Source organism: Amia ocellicauda, unplaced genomic scaffold, assembly GCF_036373705.1.
Source record: "Amia ocellicauda isolate fAmiCal2 unplaced genomic scaffold, fAmiCal2.hap1 HAP1_SCAFFOLD_84, whole genome shotgun sequence".
NCBI lineage: Eukaryota > Metazoa > Chordata > Actinopteri > Amiiformes > Amiidae > Amia > Amia ocellicauda.
The window spans coordinates 267,765-290,008 of NW_027103010.1; the positions used below are offsets into that span (position 1 = coordinate 267,765).

Consider the following 22,244-nt stretch of genomic DNA (forward strand, 5'->3'; position numbering starts at 1 on the left):
CAAGTTACTAGTACACACATAGCCTCTAAGTGTACTGAGTAATGATACTCTCTCTTTCGTTCATTCGTTCCTTAGTATAATTACCTTTAGTAGTAGTAGTACTGGCCACTACTCGGAAGGTAGCGATGCGCACCAGCTTTCTCATAGTTTTGTGTTTTAGATAATGGTTCAATACGGACTCAATCCCCTTTCATGGACATGGCAGGGAACTTGCAGTTAGAACTAAGGAGTCTAATAAGACTTGGTGGTACGCAGAACTGAAGTGCCAAGTGACAGGCTATCACTTTCATTGCACACCGCATTGTCTTCTCGCAGGGAGCGAATTGGGGAAATGTTGGATTTACGGCATCATGTAGAAAGACTGAATGGTTTAGTTACAGAAAAAGATAAAAAAGATAGTGACCTTTCTTACTAGCTGAACTAACCTGCATAAAATTAAGAAGATACAGACATTTTCATGCAATTATTTCAAGTTACAGTCTGCTGCTCAGACACAGTTTGGCGCACAGATGCAACTATCATCAACTCAATTATAAACATATATCTAGAGAGACAGAGAGACAGACATGGACTACATATCGTGCACATTGTATGAAATCATGCTGGTATATGTAGGCTTGTAGATGATTGTTAAGAGGCCTATTTGGAAACATACGAAATGAGATATTACCATAATGAAGTCATGATACATGAAGGAAATGTTTTTCATGTTGGCAAAAGTACCCTGTCAAAATGAAAATGAATGAGAGAAGACTAAAACAAAGGGCTCGTCCGGGATTTGAACCCTTTGAATCATACCCCTAGACCAACGAGCCACATAGCACAGGTTTCTGTGAAAACTAGTTAACATCGGTGCCACGTAGAGAGTTGTGCGCTCCTCTATTTGAACACTTTCTCCTTCAAACATTGCATGAGTGTCTGACTGCCGCCATCTAGCGGTGCTGACTGACCGATGGCTCGGGTATCTTGGATGTTGTTAAATGACATAACTGTCCGCCCAAGACACTGATGACCAAGGGTCATAGTTTTCCCTTGTAATAATAACAACAATAGTAATTGGAGTGAATGGAAGTGGCATTTCTATTTCTCCTTACTTTAGCCGTCATCGTCGCCAACATTGTTGTTGGTGAGCATGGAGAGGAGTGTATTAGCTTTTAAAGTATATTCAAGCAATGAACACGTCAAATAAATGTAATACCGAATACTTTTGCACGCAAGTGCACATGTATGTTACAGCGCTTCTGGGAGCACGGCCCACGTCAAGCAAGAGGGCGCAGTAAAGGTCTGCGAGTCAAGTGTGATGTGGGTATCCTGCAGCAGGCAGAGGAACCTTTGTTTTTCTACAGACGAAGCTGGTGCTGTGGGATACTAGTGTAAGGCCATTTATTCGTCATCTGTTCATGCGCAACGGTTCACCAGAAGTGTGTTAGTGAAAACAGCGGTAAGTGCAGGCTTAGTAGGGTCGCAATAGCTTGAATGGTGTCGAACTCCCCCGAAGCATCACAAGTGTGATGGCGGAAGCCTAGAAAGAAAACGTTGCGTTGGCCGGGAATCGAACCCGGGTCAACTGCTTGGAAGGCAGCTATGCTCACCACTATACCACCAACGCCCGGAAAGTCTCTCATTCCATGACTTTTGATGCATTTCAGATCATTCATCTGACTAGATACATGCGAATAATCACAGCCTACAGTGTAAAGCTTCTGATTGAGTGTGCTAAGTAACTTGCTAAATTCACTAACAAACAGTCGCTGCTCTTACTACAAAACAGGTGCAAGATATATCATTCTTAGCTAAACAAACCACGTAAACAATCAATGTAACTCTTAACTAAACTAGGAAACGCGAGAGAAAAAGGCGATACTTAGCTGCGGCGACTTGAGCGACTTCTCAGCTGGCTTGCCCGAGTGTCCAGATGCATATGTGGAAATACTTCTATACAAACCATGAACATAGATTCTCGATAGATGAATACTGTTTATTTAAAGGTCAGTTTTTATTTAGCGCATAGTTTATTGAATTTACCCCCCGAGGTGGAACACGGACAAACAAAAATCAAACCTGCTCAGTGTCAGGTTAACTTGAAGTTAGATGGCTAAATAAATTATACAGATTATTTATTTGAGCGTTACAGGTTCGGTCGGAAAGGAATGATTTACGTAGCCGATTAATTAGGACCGCACATCAGTAGATAGTAGGGTTTTTTGGGCGCGGCCTATTTTGTTATGACGTATGCCCTAAGCTTATTAATATTCCTACGTCATAATTGGGGGGCGTGATTTTAGAGTTATTTCCTTAATTATTCCTACGTCATATCCGTCAGAAAGTGTACACCCCTAAAACCCTGAACAACAAGGCCACCCATAAAGACCCCCCCCCCCCTCTGAAGGCAACGCCCCGAAACTCTCCTCTCTATTTAAGACCCCGCACTGCTTTTAGGCAATACCTCTTTAATTCTCAGCATCTGAAACATCCCGCTTCTTCAACATGTCCAGCGACATCAACATGAAACCCCGCAAGAAACAATCCCGGGCAAGGGTTCCTGTACTCACCAATTTGAAGATTGAACGCTCCTGGGTGTTGTTCTGGGGGGGTCGACGGGGTTACCGCTTTAAAAGGGATCCCAGCTATGTTGGAGTGGAGCTTTTTGCTTTGGGAGAGAAGGAGGGTACGTTGGAACCTTTTGAGACGGTGATTGAATACTCTTTTGAGGACTGGTTGAAGGTGATGGCATGGAGAGACCTGGGGCTTGTGGATAAGACTCTAGAAGGCTTGCAAGAGGGTCCAAGAGAAGGCGAAACGGAGTCTCCGACTCAGAGTTTTGAAAGGTGTGAATGGGAAAGCTTGCAGAACTACGGTACAGTGGTGAAGAGTCTATCTCTAACTACTGATCGTAAGGTTTTGTTTAGCAGTACCCTGATTACAAACCCTATTGAAGGGGTTGTGGAGGATCCAGAAAAACAGGTTACTGAAATTATGTTTGACGCCGTGGACTGGCCGTTCTTGAAAGAGGTCATAAACTGTATAAATGATGGTTTTGACATCTTGACCAAATGTTCACAACTGGATTCTGTTAGAAGGAGAATATGCTGGATTATGGATTATATATCCCCCTTGAATGACGACGACGATGATAAAACAGACGACCTGTGGGGGGTTGGAGGGGGGTCTGACGGCTCAGGGTCTACTCTCTTCTAAGAGGGCGGTGTGTCGTGACGTAGTGAAGAGATAGGATAAAAGGCGCAACAATTCATTCATGGTTTAAAATTAAAGAGAATGTCTTACCCGAAAGCTGCGGACGTCGACAGGCTCTACAGGCCTCTTCAAACCCGGGATCACCCCTGGTTCTATTCCCCAGATTTTGTATACACTCCGGAACCCTCTGACTGCGGTTACCCTCCAAGACCTCAGACCCCGGTCCCTCAGGACGAAACAACATGCGGAGCGATGGATGTCCAAATGAGTCTCGGGGATCCCCAGCCTCTGGAGCTCATGGAGGGCCTCGATTTTGCCGAACTGTCTACCGTCTGTGCGTCTCAGGAGGGGGTCAGTCCAATGGATGTAGAAACACCCCACAAACCACCAGGCGACCCAATGAGCATCGGACTGTCTCGGGGGCGTGATGAAGACGCAGGATTTATGCCCGGGGTAGGTGTCCAAGTAAGCAGAGTGGTTAAAAGCACCCTGGTGTATATTCTGAGTGCTCTCATCGACCGAGCTCTGAAAGAAGTCTGTCGGGGGTGTGAAGTGAATCACCCCAGTCAGTTGAGACACAGTTGTTTGTTTGAACCAGACCGTTACTATTTCCTGTTCTATTTCAACGTGTTTTACAGAAGACTGAACAAACCGTGGCTGAAACCGGCACTAATCAAGGCTCTGTCTTACTCCCACATACATGTCACTGCTGGACAAGTCCAGAAAATCATAGATGAGATTTTGCTGGAGCTGAAAAAGGAGCCGTTTATAATAGAGAAACTTGGGCAGCTGCTCAATGACCTGGATGAGCCAAGTAGAAAAACCGCTGGCAAGCTAAAAGCTTATTTCTTCCGTAAAGAAGTTAAAGCTGGGGGCAGCGACGAAGAATTCGACATCTACGCCACTGATTCAGACTCTGACCTGAACTAAGGGACTTTGAACATGGGGAATGTTCTGGACTGCTGCTGCAACTGGTTCTGTCATCAACACTCTGCAGCTAACCTGAGAGCGCTATTACACCATGTGCTTGACAGAAAAGTAGCCAACGCGAGCCTTTTCTCTACAGATTTAACCATCGATGAGGATCAACTTTCAAACCTGGAAAAGTTAATGGTTGCTGTAACAAAGACCGGGGGGTATGAACACTGGGATGAAGCGCTCAAGGGGGCCAAGAATGATATTAGGCCATTTCATCAACATCTGTATGACCTTTTACTGAGCATGTTTAATACCCCTCTGTTTACTTTTAAAATAGGTCATATTGTTGTTTTATTTACATATGTAACTGAGGTGTGTGCCTACAAGATAAAGAAACAGGTATTTGTTGATATAGATCAAGTAACCAATCATCTGATTTCTTTTTGTCTGGACCGTAGAAAAAATTGTTGTGTATGTTATACTTTTCTCAAATGTCTAAAAAGGGGTATCTGCTCTCCTGAAGTTGAATAAAAAACCTTGTATAAAAACTTTGCGCATAGTGTGGGTCTGTGTGTTTATTTGGCAGAATGACTCGGCAAGCTCCCCAAATGCATGAACTATACTACAACCCAGCCACGATTGGGGGTTTGGCGGGTAAGAAGGGTTTTCAAAGGGGACTCGCTGAGGCCGGTGTGAAGGTTAATGATGTGGTTGTTTCAGAATGGTTACGGGAACAAGACGCCTATACCTTACATAAACCTCTCAGGATTAACTTTAAAAGAAACCGTGTATATGCAACTGACATAGACTCACAATGGCAAATGGATCTAGTCGATATGTCAAATTTATCAAAACATAACAATGGTCACAAATTTATATTGATGTGTATCGATGTGTTATCAAAATATGCCTGGGCTCGCATTCTACATAATAAAACAGGTCGGGCGGTGACAAGGGCCTTTGAGGATATATTGTCCCAGGGACGATGTCCTAAAAAACTGCAGACTGATAAAGGAAAAGAGTTTCTCAACAGAGAATTTCAGAATCTACTGAAGAGACACAAAATACATCATTTCACCACCGGTAATGAGCTTAAGGCATCGGTGGTGGAGAGGTTTAACCGCACCATAAAGACCAAAATGTGGAGATATTTTACAGCGGTCAACACGTTCAAGTATTTTGATAAAGTTCAGGATTTTATCGATGCTTACAACCAAGGGTATCACGCCAGTATTAAAATGAAGCCTATAGATGTTGATCAAAGTAATTCTTTTAAGGTCTATAAAAAATTATACGGCCCATTTATTAAGAAGGGGAAAACTACTTATAAGTTCAACATCGGCGATGTGGTTCGCGTTTCAAAGCTAAGGAGTACTTTTGCCAAAGATTATGAACAAACATTTTCTGACGAATATTTTACAGTTACCGAACAGGTGGCTAGAGACCCCCCCGTGTACCGGTTAAAAGACTATGACGGGGAGGATATAGAAGGAACGTTTTACGAAGCCGAGTTACAAAAAATTATTGTGGGTAAAGACATTGTATACAGAGTTGAAAAGATATTAGCTGAGAAAACCCAGAACCGGAAAAAATATGTGTTGGTGAAATGGCTTGGATGGCCTGAAAAGTTCAATAGTTGGGTCCCTGAACAACAGGTTTGTGATATTCAAGCCTTATAACAACATGCCCGCCGGTGTGAGGGGGTCATTACATTCGATACTCAAGATGGAATCAGGAGGCTTCTACGTGACTCTACCCAGTAACGCCTCTCTCGATATATACCCTAAAAATGAAATATCCAGTTACACGGTACAATTTGGAAAATCTATAGATCTAAGGGGGTCGTGGGAAGTGGGGTTGGCGGAAATACAGTATCCTTACACTTGGGCTGTTTTACAAGATAAGGATGCCACCTTCGCCATTTTTGACGATGTTAAAAAGAGTCAATGGACATTCACGATGCAAGGAGGTTATTATGACAATGTGGATACAATATTAGATGAGATGCATAAACAGTTCTCAGAAGGCACCCCCAACATCAAGCTATATTACAACCCTATTAAAAACAGAGTGTACAAGGTGTCAAAACCTGGTATTAGCATTCAAACCAAAGGACAACTGGGGCGTATATTAGGGTTCTATTCTGACACAGAGAGCAGGTTCTCAGAAGTGGTGGCCCCCTTCCCGGCTGACATCAGGGGCGGCTTTTACACTCTTTATGTGTATACGGATATCATAACACACCAGAGGGTCGGGGATAGCTATGTCCCCCTTTTGAGAAATGTACTTATTAAAGGTAAAAGCAATGACATGGTCACAATTACTTATGACAAGCCACACTACGTACCAGTCTCAAAGACCCACTTTGACAACATCACGATCGAAGTAAAATCGGATCAGAATATCAACGTACCCTTCCGCTTCGGTAAAGTTATTGTCAAACTACATTTTCGACCCCTGAAACAGTGTGTACATTATTAAAATGGCTACCTCGAGGGGTTATGTAGATCCTAGCGCCTATGTGGATTATTACAAGATGCAAGCCGGGAACGGCTTGCCCGGTTTTGTAGGAGCCCCCACAATGTATGGAGCCGGTCTAGGAGGACTCTTTCGTGGTCTCTTTAGAATGGCCGTACCCCTGCTTAAGAGAGGCTTTGCTATAGCCAGACCCCACTTGAAATCAGCGGCTAAAAATATTGTTAGTGACGTGTTCACCAATGTTATGAACCGGGCAGCTAGCCATGAGCAGCAGGAGGGTTCGGGTCTCATGGTAATGGCGAGGAGGGGGGGTAAAAGAAGAAACAGTATGTGTCCACCAGGGCGACGAAGATCCGTGGCTAACAAAAAACGAAGAAGCTCTCATTCTCCAACATATCGTGGAAACACTCGGAGAAGGAAGCAGCACAAGAAAAAACCTGCAAAAAGAAAATCTCAAAGAAAGACAAATAGAGCCTCAGGATACATCTTTTAAAAATGTCTTTTGTCCACAGTCTATCGGAAGAATGCGTCAAATCAGAACTGGATCTGTTTACAGTTCCATACACTCAAACGAGTATAGATAAGAGCATATATGTAGAGATACCCCCTCTTTCCGCAATTTCAGATACGGCCCCTCTGGAGTTTTTTATAGCTGGCAATGGCGAGGATTATATTGATTTGAATAACACATTTATTTTAATGAACTGTAAAGTGACTGATGAGGATGGCGATGCAATCGAGAAGACGGCCAACGCTGGGGTCATCAATTACCCGGTGGCCACCATGTTTTCACAGGTGGATGTGACCCTGGGAGATCGGCTCATTAGTCAAAGCAGCAATACTTACCCCTATAGGGCCATGATGGAGTGTATCCTTAATTATAGTGAGGAGACCCTAAGCAAACAGTTCAGCCCCGGCCTTTTCTTCAAAGACACCCCGGAAGCTATGGACGACCAGGATCCAGAGGGACTCAATAAGGGTTTGCAAAAAAGAACGGCCTTTTCAACAGAAGGGAGGACCTTTGAGCTAATGGGACATATTCATGCACACATATTTTTCCAAGAAAAACTCATGCTCAACGGGGTAGACATTAAAATTAAAATGATCCGTAGTAAAAGTGCTTTTTGTCTGATGACCCCTGATACTGAAAAATATAAACTGACCATATTATCGGCCTCGCTGTTTGTGAAAAAAGTATCCGTCTCCCCGGCGGTTAAACTAGGACATGCGCAGGCTTTAATGACGGCAAACGCCAAGTACCCGATCGAAAGAGTCTATATGAAAGTCCACAGTATCCCCGCAGGGACACGGGTGATGAACCAGGAAAATCTGTTTCTAGGCCAGCTCCCAAAACAGGTTATTATAGGTCTCGTGGATAATGATGCATTTACCGGGGTTTACAACAAGAACCCCTTTAACTTTAAACATTATAACGCGGAATTTATAGCACTGTACGTCGATGGTGTGCAGGTTCCATCCAGACCTTTTCAACCTGACTTTGAAAACGGCAACGCGGTTCGTGAATATTACAGTCTAGTACTGGCTACGGGTCGCCATCTCAAGGATCAACCTCTGCTGATCGATCGCCGGGAATACTGCAGCGGTTACACCCTGTACGGTTTCAACCTGACCCCTGACGAAGAGTGTGGACAACATTTTTCACTGATGAAGACGGGCAATATGCGTTTGGAGATGCGTTTCAAGCAGCCTCTACCACGCACTGTAAATATGGTCGTGTATGCTGTGTTTGACAACATTATTGAGGTGAATCAGAGGAGAAACGTTCCGTATGATTATTATTAAAATGAACACCAGAGAGCTCAACCACATCATGAATGCCCTGGACGGCTCACGGAAAGTGTTTCAAGGAGTCTACGCCTGCGACCAGCTGCCTAAATTTAAGATCAAGAATTTACCTGCAATGTACATAATCAACACACACCCTAAAAATATGCCTGGAGAACATTGGCTGGCTATTTATCTAAGGGAGGACCGCCGTGGGGAATTTTTTGATTCCTATGGAAACCCCCCGGATTTCAGACCTTTCCCTCGGAAGATCAATAACTTTCTGCTCAACAACTGTCAAGAAACCATTTACAGCGGTCGTCAAGTACAAAGTCTTCAGACCTTCACTTGTGGTCAACACTGTGTGTTTTTCTTATATCATAGATCTAAAGGAAGGTCATACCCCGATATTATGTCCTTGTACAGTGAGGATTTAGGCCAAAATGATAAAAAAGTGGCAGAGTTTGTCAGGACACTGTGGACCCCCCCTTATAACACAATTACTTACGACCCTAGCCAGCCATGTATACAGATGGGGTGTTCTTGTGAGGATTTTAAAAGATGTCATGCGTGTTAAAGTGAAAAAATAATGAAAACAGCCTTTGAATCATTAGTTTTGTTTTTATTCAGCACAAATCTTATACAAAGCAGGGTTATGTTATAAATAAATGTACAACATTTGAAAATAAAAAATAAAAATAAAAAAATGGTTTGTCGGTTCCTTATTTACAGGGGAGACAAATAAAAACATGAGACTAATAAGCTTCCCAACGATGGATAGATCCTGAGGAGGGTTGCTCAACACGGTCAGAGTAATGAGATATCGGCGTCAGATCAGTCACCACCTCTTTACACAGACGGATTTTTTGTCGCGTTTCCTGGTTAGGGACTGTTGATTGGGGTATGTTCAGACAGGCCATCGCCTGTAGGAAAGCATTCCAGCCTACAGGTCGGCGACTATCGGGTACCTTATTAGTGCTAGTGACACTCTTCAACAAATCAAACATGTGTGAACCTTTGAGCAGTTGTCCTTTAAAAACAAATTCACCCTGTTCATTCCAAGTCGTTACCCGCGGTTTCTGAACCATTTTGTGCAGAATATATTCTGCATGTCTTTTGCTTCTGGCCGGCATGTTTCTCAAAACATCCGTTACAACATCTCCCTCTGAACTCTCAACAGGTTCGGGCACCGCAACATCTTTATCAACCGTACCCCCCGCATCAGTCCCAGAACCATTTTCTTGAGAGGCCATGGTTAAAGTTAAAATGTTTTGATCTTTTTCACCCTGTCTAACCAGACGGAGGTAGAGCTGTAACGTGTTGCTATACATCTGGGCTTTGGAATACTGATTTAAATCGGCCCTGGCCAGTATAGCTTTCATTTCAGAGTCCAGGTTGTTTTCGGCCGTTTGTCTAATGGGCTCTGGCCCGACAACATTTTTTCTCAGTTTCTCAAGCTGCTCCTGAGGGATCAAAAACATTTTCTGAGCATATTCCATTATTAACCCACTCTGGAAGCTAGAAGACTGGTTAGGAAAGGCACGGCTATGCTCAACAGCGGTCCTATAAAACCTCCGGTTTGATTAATCTTCTTTCTTTTTCTTTTAATAGAATACTTCTTATTAGCGATGATCTTGATAACCGCTTTTTGTTTTTTGAGTTTAGAATGTTGAGAAGGGGTTAGGGGTATATTACCGCGTAAGATGTTAAAAGCTATTTTACACAGGGTCTCGATCAAATCCGAGGGGGCCCCTGCCAGCACAGCTTTCCTATGGCACGGGCTCCCCTCAAATAACATTTGCAAAAGCGGCAGATTTCTTTTAATCCGAACAGACATTCTTATTTATTTCCTTTTCTTTAGCACATACACTGCCGGCCAATCGGGCGGGCACAAACCTGTTCTGAGGCGAAAGTCTTCTGGGGTTTGTGCTTTTAAGTCCACAATCAAGTACCCGTAGGGTTTTTTGGTGGCATCCTCAAATGCCTCCAAAAAGAATTTGGTCTGGTTAGGGTACATTTGACGAGCCAAGACGGTGACCTGTAGTTTATCTCTGGGGTTTTTAAAAAGAATTATATAATTGGCATTTAAATTAATAGTGCGGCTTTTTTTACCTTGAAAAAATAGATTTTGAACTAAATAAATAATACTTAAATTCCTATGATGAGTGTACTTTGTGAAAGCTTTTTCCACTTCACTGTTGTCACCGGCCTGCTCCATCAGGTCATCAAGGATCACTAGATTAGTTTGTCCGGGCGGGAACAGGTCATCGTCACACAACGAGGCGGGGAGACCTTGCACAAATTTCAGATTTTTTTTTTTTTATGCCAAATCATCGTAGAGAGGTTGCCAGCAAGAGTAACACCACACTATGTTGTCAAGAGCTTGGGACACGGTTGCGTCCACATCTTCTATGATGTTCTTTATAAGATAGCTCTTACCCGAATTGGAGGGACCGGCTATAATACAGGAGAAAGGGTGTTGAAGTCTGTTATCAAAACCACCGCTAATATCCATAAGGCAGAGTGGTATAATCAGTCTTCAACACTCTTTTATTGTACACCACCCTGAACCGTTTGTTTAGTGATCTATTTTCCAATGTGTACCCCTTTTTATTGCGATAGATCTGATTTCCGGCTGTAATAATCTCGCGAGGAGGCGCGTCTTTCTCGGTTACAAAACTTTGTACCAGGGTCGTCAGAGACTTGATGTTAATGAGCTTGTTGTTACAATGGTTCAGAGTGAAACCCTTAACTTTCATACAGGTCTTACCCGCAGCCGTTCTGTATGCGTAAGTCTTAGGACCCCCTGAAACAAACTCAACTATGTGGTCCTGAGGATCTAGCTCACTCGTTAACTCCCCAAGGTAGTCCCCGAGGGGAGGGACCCAATCCCCTGGCCTGGTGACAAAGATTACAGAGTCAGTATCATGATAGAGCGTGCGTTCCTGCAGCTGATCCATTAAGTTGTACAGTTCAAGCCGGGCGTAAGCCGTGGTAAAAACCGCTATGAAAACATTAACGTTTCCCTGTTTGGTGGGGAAATCTTTAGGGGCCCTCCACTGGACCTGTGCCACGTGGTCATTTAAGAATTGAAAGTGTGATACTGCATGTTGTTTGGAAAACATAAATTCTATAAACTGTTCAGGGGTTTTAATCAAGGTTGTGTTTAGACGGTTATTTCTTTCCCCAAACTTACCCCACAGACTGTTTAAAATCAGTTTGGACATTTGTCTCTTGGCGGGGTTTACAGTTATGTTCCCCGGCTCTAGACGGATCCCTTCCTTTTCAAAATATTGCTGAACGTACCGCTCTTTGGCAGCGGAGTCAACACACCATGAGGGATAGCCCGATGCCTCCTGTTTCCCTTTCAGATGGGTCATAATGTACTCAGCAAAAAGAGTATCAGATTTTTCAGAAAAATGCCAAACCTCATACACCTTACCGACTCTGTAACCTTTCTCCACCGCCTTGTCAAGCTCAATGCTACACCAGACACCCGTCAGCGCTCTCTCGTCATCACTGTGCAGACAAGAGGTATTTTGATTTTCAGTTTCCACACACGTTCTACACAGAGGGAACATCAATTTTCCCGAACACCTGTAAGGCAACACGGGTAAGAACAGCTCGCGAGGAGGGTACATGCTGACTTTGATCAAACCAAAGTACTGTCCGATTTCGAGAAAGTCACGATAAACAATGGTTGGATGCCCCACCGGGTACATTTTGGTCTTGTTGACATAAGGGTACAGACTGGTGAAATCATAGTAATCTACTCTCTCACCCTCCTTTACCTCATAATGTAAACAGAGGGCGTTGGTACGACCCCCAAATAACGCACCCCTGGGCTCTAGACGTTCAGGAAAGTCCAAGGTTTCCATAAACCGTTGTACCCCCACATCCTGTTGCTTCAGGGTCGTCCACGCGTGTTCCCAAATCACCAGTACATTCAAACCATAGGTGTTTTTTAAAGTTTCAATTCGTTCCTGGAAATCATAGTACATATCACCGCAGAGTTTTTGTGTTACGGGGTTAAAGGTGTTTGGGTCGAAGCACTGAGGACAGCCCTGGTAAATACAACCAGCAAACTCATAAGCGGTACGCCGCCCGGACACGTCGCTAAAACCGTCTAAGTAGTAAGGACCCATTTTGACTTCCCCTTGATTTAAAGCATGTCTGATGAAGATGTTATCCCGGGCACTCAGATATTCCAGCCACTGTATGGAGACAGTCGAAAAGTTCTTTTGTCTAGCACGATAGTTGTCAGAAGTGGTGACCGCTATAGTGTTTTTCTGCAAGAAATTGGATCGATACATTTTCATGCAGAGAGACGCTATGGTCACACTTTGCAAAGGGTCGAGACCCGACGTGTTGATAACCTCGGCGCGGAAACGCAAACAGGCTTCTTTAAGGATCACCACATCATTTTTACAATAAGCGGCCATCTCTTCTCGGAAATCAAAAACACCTCCCTTAACCGTATTGTACCATTTAAAGAATTCCTCCCTCTCATGAGACATCATAGTATCAACCCCATAATAAGAGGCGGGCGGGTAGGACCCTCGATAATTTTGAGTGTCCTTAGTATTAAAAAAATGGCAGAACCAACCTTTCTTCTGAGCCTCAAAACCCAGAGCTTTAGGCAAAGCGCTCAATTTCATGGGGAGGAAATTTAACGAGTCTATGTAACGTTGGTTGAAAGCCTCGTCGGTGAAACACATGATCTTGCTACCCTGAGCTATTATTTTTGGGGTCACCCCATTTTCCACCAGATACTTCATCAATATGTAAGAATCATAACCCTTAGCATTGTGGGCAATAAATGTGTAATTGAGGTATTTTGGACTAGCTAGCTGACCACTCACAATCCAACATGTCAATACAGTGTATATAATTAGCAACATGGACCCCGTTTTCTTGCCGGCATTCAAAATCAAAAACGACATACCGGTTGTGCGGCGGCTCCTTTTTAACCGGCTGAATAAAGCACTGGTGTTCAGACCCCGGGGTTAAATCCGCATTACAGATCCTACATCTCGGTTCCAGACATTTGTGTGGTTTAACCTCATGAAAACGGTACTGGAGGCAACACTGTGGGCAATATTTAGTTTGATCACAATAACTCCGTTTTTTAACCCCCTCAGCAGCGGCCCTCTGCACCTTATGTTCGGAAAAACAGAACGCGGAGAGACAAATCCTTAAGCAATCTTTACATCGAATGGTAGGGGCCAAACCCTTACGACATTGCGGATTGAAACAGACGTTACAGTAACCGTCACAGCGGTGCTTAAGCTTATCATTGAAGGCCTTATAACACCAATGACAAACATACGAACAACCCAAAAATGCCGTCAAACTCTTTATTCCAAAGTAATGACTATCACTTAGGAAGAGAAACAGTGTCTGTGTATGGGTTTCAGGATGTGTCTGAAATTTCACAAATACTTCCTTTACCTCACAACGGTACCACACAACAATTTTTAAAGACAACAACTCCTCAAACATGGCAATGTCTGAAAAGGCAACCATCTGTTGAGAGTTTAAGCCGGCCCTCTGATGAAGCATTAAAGCCTCTTGCATAGCTTGGGGTTCAGGCATGTCGGGGGTGAGTAGTTTTATTAAACTGTAAGCAAAACAGAGCTTATTGTCACCATTGGAACTCACCACTAATTGCCTGAGCTTGTTCCTAATTATGTCGTTCTTCAAGCATTTCGACAGTCTTCTAAGCGCCCCACCCTCAGGGTTACGAAACACATTCATTACCAGAGACAGACTTTCATCAGCTAAGATGGATGCGTTACTTTGCAATAACGCTTCGATTTTAGCCAGAAATTCATCAACATCTAAATTATCTCCACTCAGCATTACAGATAGGTTGCTAAACAAATCATCCCCTCTGAGTTCTAACTGTACAACATCTCGAGGTCTGACCCTTTCAGCAACCTGTTCAAGCATGTTTTGCAAGGCCTCGTGTATGTTGACAAATATTTCTGCATAATTGTCACAATTTAAAAGTTCTGCAAAATTAAAACGCTGAATCATTTCAAAATTGTTATAGGCCGGTCTATCTATAATCACGGGATCACTGGTACTCTTGGACACATCATCATTTTGAACAAAGCCTTCAACCCCTACATTCTCACAGAGCATGTCATCCACAGCCTTATCAGTCTCAGAACCCTCCACATTCCGAACACCCCCACCGCTGACATCTACAAAACCCCCTTTTTGAGGAGGCTCATTTAAAGCCTGTAAAAGTCCTTCAAAGATATCCACCCGGTTAATGTCAAGACCCTCCTCTATAGTGACGGCTGCTTCTGCCGCCGTACTGTGTTCTAATGGTCTCAAATCATTTATAATAGGGGCAGAATTTGGTCGGGGTAGCGTCTCCAAAGCCTCCACCATTTCAAACAAATCGGGGTGAACTAGGGGTTGAACCTCTATAAGCGCTACCGTTGGGAGGTGGTTATTTAGATCATTGACCATCTGTAACAGGTCGGGGTTCACCGGTAAGTCTGGTAATTCACATTCTATCGGTGGTGATTGGGGGTTATTTAAATCATTTATCATTTGTAATAGTTCCTGGTTCATTGGGACATCAGAGGAGTTCACAACAGGGCCGGGGGTGTTCTCTCGGGAAGGTCTTTTTGGGGCCCTAACTTGTTCATAATCCTTTAGTTTGTGAGTTCTTTTACCAAGTCCGGACATTTTTTTTTTTTTTTTTTTTTTCCAACAACCCACAATAGTAAGGCGTTTTGTATCTATTAAAACATTAAATACGGTACAATTCGTTAGTAAGGGTATTAATAAGGGTGTTTTGACTCTCTATCACAAGGTTTTGCCCCACTAACACAAGTCTTTGATTTAGTAACAAGGTATGTAGCAACTCATGCCGACCTTCAGGAAGTAGCTCCGGGGGATGGTGTCCTGGCTCAGCTGCAAAGGATGGTCGCTCCGGTAAATCTCGGTCGAAGGAGGCAGGGAGCGAGCGTATACTCACGGACGGAGACCAAGAAGGCCTTTGCGGTGACACCCTGGCCAATCGCGGTGTACTGTTCAGCGTTTCTGTAGCCAAGAAACGGGGCTGGGGGGACGATGTTGAAACCAGTCCGTCGTTGGGTGGTGTGTCAACCCTGACTGACGGCGACCCCTGAGGTTGTTGGTTGCCTGTATTTGTTCCGCCCGACAATGCGGCGGGCTGAATCTGGATTGTTGAATTACCCCCAGAAGGCTGTGGCCTGAGTAGATGTTGGGGGGTCTCCAAGACCACCGTGGGGGATCCTCTCGGTGATCTCTCCGGGGAAGATGTTTGATCCCACTTAGACGGGGTAATTGTCCTCAATAGCTCATCCACAGAATGACTATCCCAAGAGTCTTGGGAAGAATAAAAATATACATTACATTTACATCTTTAAACGGCGACAGAAATCAAACTTAAAACAACATGTCCAGGACCTTCAAAACCTTTAGCTTTTTTAGACCTTTGAAAATAGGCTTAGACATTCACTACAACGCCTTATTATTTACAGACAATATATTTATTAGGACTTGATAATAAATGTAAAACAGAGAAGCCTCTGTAAATAAACTGTTTCTTAAATGTAATATTGTTAATAAAACACTTTTTATACACACACACACCACATTTCATTTTTAAACGAACCTTCCAAGTGTAAACGCTTCCTGATCCCGGGACTTCCTGTTTCACAAACGTTTTCACGATCTGTTTAAATATTAAATACAATGAACACCTTCAAGCCTTTTCCTACAGCCACTTTAAAACAGAAGTATAATTGCGGGAGATAAGCCAAACAACTTACTAAAACCTTTCGGACAGCTTTACTTCCTAACCAGACGGTCGGGCAATCGGTCATTTCTAAACACATGCCCCAGAAACAAGCCTAGACCTGTCCGGACTTCTAAAGATCTTTCCCAGAACCCCCAAGACCTACAGGAAATGGACACCCCTCGCTTAAATATTAGCCCTCAACGGGCAAACAAAACCCTTTTAAAAACATTAAAGTTTGAAAGATCTTACTTACCTCCAAAGAATAATCGTTTCTTATGTTTTTCAGCTGATTTAGCTTTTTGCACTTCTGTGAAGGTAAGAGACATGTTTAACCTTTAACCACCCCTCTTTATAAAAAGCTTTAACCTCTTACAAGCGGCAGATATATACTCACCGCTATCAGATACAGGGGCTGACGGCCTTTCAGATTCTTGAAAGGTTACGGTTCTCGAAGGTAAAACGAAACAATCCCTCGATGTGGAAGGCCTTTCGTTGTCTCGAACCACGTTTCTTAATACTGTTAGAAAGGATATTTTTTTAAATTAACAAAACGGGCCTCAAACATCTTACCGAAACGTTATACAAACAAACAGGGGTTTAGTTCTTACCCGGTCGGCAGACAGCCTGTCTAGGGACAACCACTTCTCTTGGTTGATCCTCGGAGACATTAATCACAGGCCTTTCGATAGTTTCTGTGTAATTAAAGAGACCGCCATTAATATATATTAAAACGTTTTCATAACTCTAATGAGCCGCTTCAAAACACAACCACACACCCATACATAAGAACCCTTGAGCGCAAACACAAAAATCTTACCGTCGTTGTTCCAGATGATCTCCTCAGCGTTGGGAATTAACTCCTGTTGACTGGCTGAAAAATAATTTTACAGAACTTAAAACAGATGTTATAACCTTATTTACAATACATGCCCACGCTCTGAGTCAATGAAAATAATCTGAAGACTTACCTAAAAACTCGTTTAAATCGAAGTCGTTGATGTTGTTTCCGGACATTGTTGATCTTTAGGCTTAAATCGAAAGGTCAGTATGAGTCTGTCGAGCTGAAGACCAGACCTTCATACTTATACTGATGGCCGGATGCCGGATCTGCTTGTAAGGCATTGTTCTGGGCTGGCCTTTGTGCCGTCCTGTTATCAATTAACATATCAAAACCAACCAATAAAATGACCCTGCATCAATTTCAAATAGAAACCAAGATGGCGACGATCTCTCTCCTCTCTACTCTAAACTTTTATTAGAACCTTTTGGTCTCTCAAAAAAACATTTTTAAGCATCAAGACCTATAGTCAATAAACACTAAGAATATTTCAGGCCTTTATACGCGCTAAAAAACAACCTAAGCCAAGAAAATAACTATAAAGATCTAAAATAAGTAGCGCTTTTACAGTGATTTTTTTTTTTTTTTTTTTTTTTTAATAGCGATGCTTTGTTTGGTATTAAACAAGTCACAAACTACTCAGAACAGCATTTATCCCCACAAAAGAGATATTTGGGTTTATTTTACAAAGCTTATAAATTATATAGTTTAAAAGTATTCTGAATGTTTTGAGACCACACGCCATGCCTACGTTTGTCTGAGCCCACCCCCGTCCCCCGTGGTGTGAGTGATTTAGCCTTGAGTGTTGTGATCTATTTAGCATTGAGTGATCAGTTGTTTTTATTTTTTAAATGATTCCTTATCATCAGGGATTGAGCCTGCTAAAATACCTTAAAAACATATCCTTATCTTAAGTCTAACTCTTATGAGCTTTAAGACCCTAGAATGTATTTAAGTAAAACGAATGAACACATTATGTGTGAGATAAAATATAACCACAGCTTTTATTTTTTTTATTTTTTATTTATTTTTTTATATACAAATACAATTAACCTATACCCACAAACACCCACACACACACACACCCTCTTTTTTTTAATTTTATTTTTAATTAAATTTGAGGGGAGAGACAGAGCCATATACATTGGGGTTAACATAAGTACCCTATGCAAAACAGGCATTGTTAGGACCTGTGACCATTACAGACAACAGAACTTGTTGATCTTATAAAATGATTGGGCGAGAGAGAGAGATATAGAGACAGACAGAGACAGAGCCAGTGTGAATATGATAAACGCACTATTCAAAATGGCATTGTTAAGACCTGGGACCATTACAGACAACAGAACTTGTTGATCTTATAAAATGCTTGGGCGAGAGAGACAGAGAGAGAGAGACAGACAGTGACAGAGACAGAGACAGTGTGAATATGATAAACGCACTATTCAAAATGGCATTGTTAAGACCTGGGCCCCTTACATGTATATTTAAAAAAGACCCCCAACCGCTACAGGAAGAGCCGACCCATTCACACTCTACAGTTGACCAACAAGAACAACAAGAACAACCGGTTATGGGGGGCCTTGTTGTTCAGGGTTTTAGGGGTGTACACTTTCTGGCGGATATGACGTAGGAATAATTAAGGAAATAACTCTAAAATCACGCCCCCCAATTATGACGTAGGAATATTAATAAGCTTAGGGCATACGTCATAACAAAATAGGCCGCGCCCAAAAAACCCTACTATCTACTCACATCAGTCATTCCGCCCTGGGCCGGCCCTGACCAATTTGATGCCCTAGGCAAGATTTTAGCTGGTCCCCTTGCATCGCAGCCAATTCCACCACCGATCATTGTGTTCATACACTTACACAGAAACTGCATAGCTTCATGTCTTAGATTTTCTTTATGTTTGAAACAAGAAAAAAACACACAAAATAAAAACAGTATGCAAGAAACAAGTGACAAAACGAATTATGAATACAATATAAATAAGTATTGCACGAAAAAACTATATTACCGACACCATAGTGCAAGATGCATAATGTAGCAGTGTTCTACAGCCTTACCGCCTTGCCTTTCTTGCAGCAAACAAGTGACATAAAACGAATTATAAATAAGTGGATGTTTCCTGCAGCACACTTGAAAGAAAAGGTATATTTCTCAGAATTATGTTATAGGTAATGGAGGTTGATGAAAGAGTTAAATAGCTGATCGATCAAAAGGTGTGATCGTTGTGGGGCATCGGTAAGAATGCACAATTCTCATTCATTCCAAACAGTGTCCCTTTACTGCATCACTAGCAATGGTATTTTGGTATTTGTTTTGTGTGTTTTTTATTGCTTTTTGTTTTGTTTTATTAATTCACTTTAAACCTCTTATATTATCACATTATTCCCATTAAAATCACGTTTGTTTACTTTGAATGTCCCGCCCCACTTCACGGAAATGCACGAGTTTTATTTACGATTGATTGATTTAAATATACACATGGCTAATCACGCATTCATGAGAGTACCCGCTTATTCGCCAGGTTCTACGAAATTCAATAATTGACCATGAGGAGCACCTGTTAGGCTGGAGATAAAATGCTCCCGGGGTGGAGCTGGGGGGGACGGGATTGCAGAGCAACGGGAACGAAACGTGGAGCCAAAGGCGAACGAAGGACTTGATGGACAAGTAACGGAAAGGGCTAAGAGACCCAGAGGAGAGCTGAGGCGACCTCTGCAACGCTAGCGAGAGTATCCAGAGAAGGGATAGCGTACAGGCTTTTTGAACTACAGTAGTGTTTCAAAGGATAACAACAAACAACCTGTTTTTTTTTTTTTTTTTACTCGGCCATTGTTTTCTTGGACTGTACATGGACATTGTAATTTCTTTGTATTGCCAAACCCGGACCAGAGCAGAAGCTGAATTTTTGTCGGAGCCCCTCATTAATTTGTACTAGGACACGTGGACTATTGCCTGCCCCATTCCAGCTCCTGGTGCTGCCGGAGGAGACCAACAGAACCCTCCACGAATGCATTTTTTAGTTTGAACTTTTGTCTTTTTAACATAAAGAGGAAGTCTGATGGATTTTATATTAGAGATTTGTAATCCAGTTAATTGTATACCTGTCTTGTGTGGTCTGTGGTGTGCTCCTGGCTTGAGATTCCCCAATTTAAATAACCTAAATCGAAGGGAGAATTGAGAGGTAGTAAATGCAAAATGGGCATATTTGGGCAATCGACAACCTCCCAATGGGTCCTAGCGGCTGTAGACAACCGCTAGGTGGTGTAGTCGTGCTTCCATAAGTTTTACCCCCCAGTGGTACTGTATAACTTCCACTCTGTGACACATCCTAGATTTTAATAGCGACAAGATGTGAAGTCATAGTGAAGAGCTTGGGAAGGTGCGGTCATGCCTGCTTCATCAATGACGGGAGCTTTGGGGAGACGGGAGGCAGTCACATTACCTTCCTGAGAGCAGTAACTGCCGAACCAACACACATTACTTGTGTGTGCCAAATACTTCTGTTTTATTAGTACCTAATTTTTCAGCACCAGTATTTAACTTTGCAGATTGTTGGAAAAAAACTGTACAGGTATTCCCTGCTAACACACAACATTGCCAATAACATTGTAGCAATATCATTTATATTGCTACAGCATTGAGGCAATGTGCTAGCAGGGTTGTTGTACTTTGGAATCGGTTCATGCTTCACGATTGGTTAATTGCCTATTTTTTTTTTGCCTTCATAAACAATTCGTGGATCGACTTTGCTCCCTTTTTCTTGGGATTGTGCGTCTTGTAGGCAGTCCATAGGTTGTCCCTATATTAATTTATTCATGAAATTCCAACTGAAATAGCGACAGTTCTACAGCTATTTCAAACCGGAAGTTTGAATCGCTCCTGATTCAGGAAAAAGTTCTTCATTTACACCGTCTCGTTCTGTCCGTCCCTCCCCTCCTCAGCCTTGGATCTCTTCTGTTCTCCGCTCGACCTGATCCAGTCTGCGCACCACTGAGCACAAGTGGAAGAGATCCAAACTCCCAACGACCCTCGCACTCTACCACTCTCTACTGCCCACATTCCCCTCCTCGCTCACCTCAGTCTTACTTCCAGTCATTCTTTGAATCCACTGTCCACAACCCCTGCAAGCTTTACTCCACCTTCTCTCTCATCTCCCCCCTCCTCCCTCATCTCATCTCACCTCATCATTTTGCCTCATTCTTCTACAAGATCACAGACATCCACAAGCTCTTCAACAGTCTCCTCTCCACTCCCACCCTGCCCAAGTCTCCCACCGATCAAGCTTCCATTTCTTCATTCTCTCCTCTCTCAGACTCTGAACTTTCCTCTCTCCTCCTAGGTCACAAACCCATAATATGTCCCCTGGACCCTCTCTCTACTCGCCTCCTGCAAACGTCTGCTCCATTTCAACTCCCCTTCTTCACCTCCCTCCTCAACTCCTCACTCCTCTCTGGCTGTTTCCCCTCTTGCATTTAAACAAGCTGCGGTCATCCCACTCCTCAAGAAACCTACCCTTGACCCCACCTCTCCTCAGAGGCACCTGTCTCTGCCCTGTCGCCCTACTCCCCTTCCTCTCAAAGACCCTCGAGCGTGCGGTCCACTGTCAGCTCTCTGCATTCCTTTCCCATCTCTCACTTCTTGATCCTCTGCAATCCGCCTTCCAAACACCGCTCACACCACTGAGACTGCTGTCCTGGCAGTCACTGACTCCCTCAACTGTGCTCGGGCAGCCTCCCTCTCCTCAATCCTCATCCTCCTTGGTCTCTCTGCAACATTTGACACCGTCGATCACTCCATCCTCCTCTCCTGCCTCGCTGACCTTGGAATCTCTGGGACTGCTCTCACTTGCTTCTCCTCCTACCTCAACGACCGGACCTATCAAGTGGCGAGCTTCCTCATCCACCCCTCAACCTCTCCTCACAGGCATAACCCCCGGGTTTAGCTATCCTCCCGATGGGTCACACTTCGGTAACTACCTTTTTTACTTTCATGGGGCCCTGAAATCCTGGCTGCGCCCCTGGTCATGAAAGCTGTAATGTCTGGTATCAAAATACATTACTGGCTTTCGGCTTACACACGTCATTTCAACCCACTTGCTCAAGCAGACCGAGTAAACGTTTACTCGAGGTATACGGTCACACAGAAGGAGCATCCCAAGAACACCAGTAAATGGCGTAGAAATTTTGAAAACATGCACAATTTTCCACGATCTAAGCCCACAGTTTACATGCA

General features: G+C 43.2%; 1 non-coding gene across 1 annotated transcript; it reads right to left on the bottom strand.

The window, feature by feature from the left end:
* Positions 1-1,537: 1,537 nt before the first annotated feature.
* Positions 1,538-1,609, bottom strand: trnag-ucc (transfer RNA glycine (anticodon UCC)). Its single transcript has one exon. It is a non-coding gene; the product is annotated as a tRNA-Gly (tRNA).
* Between the last annotated feature and the right edge of the window lie 20,635 nt (positions 1,610-22,244).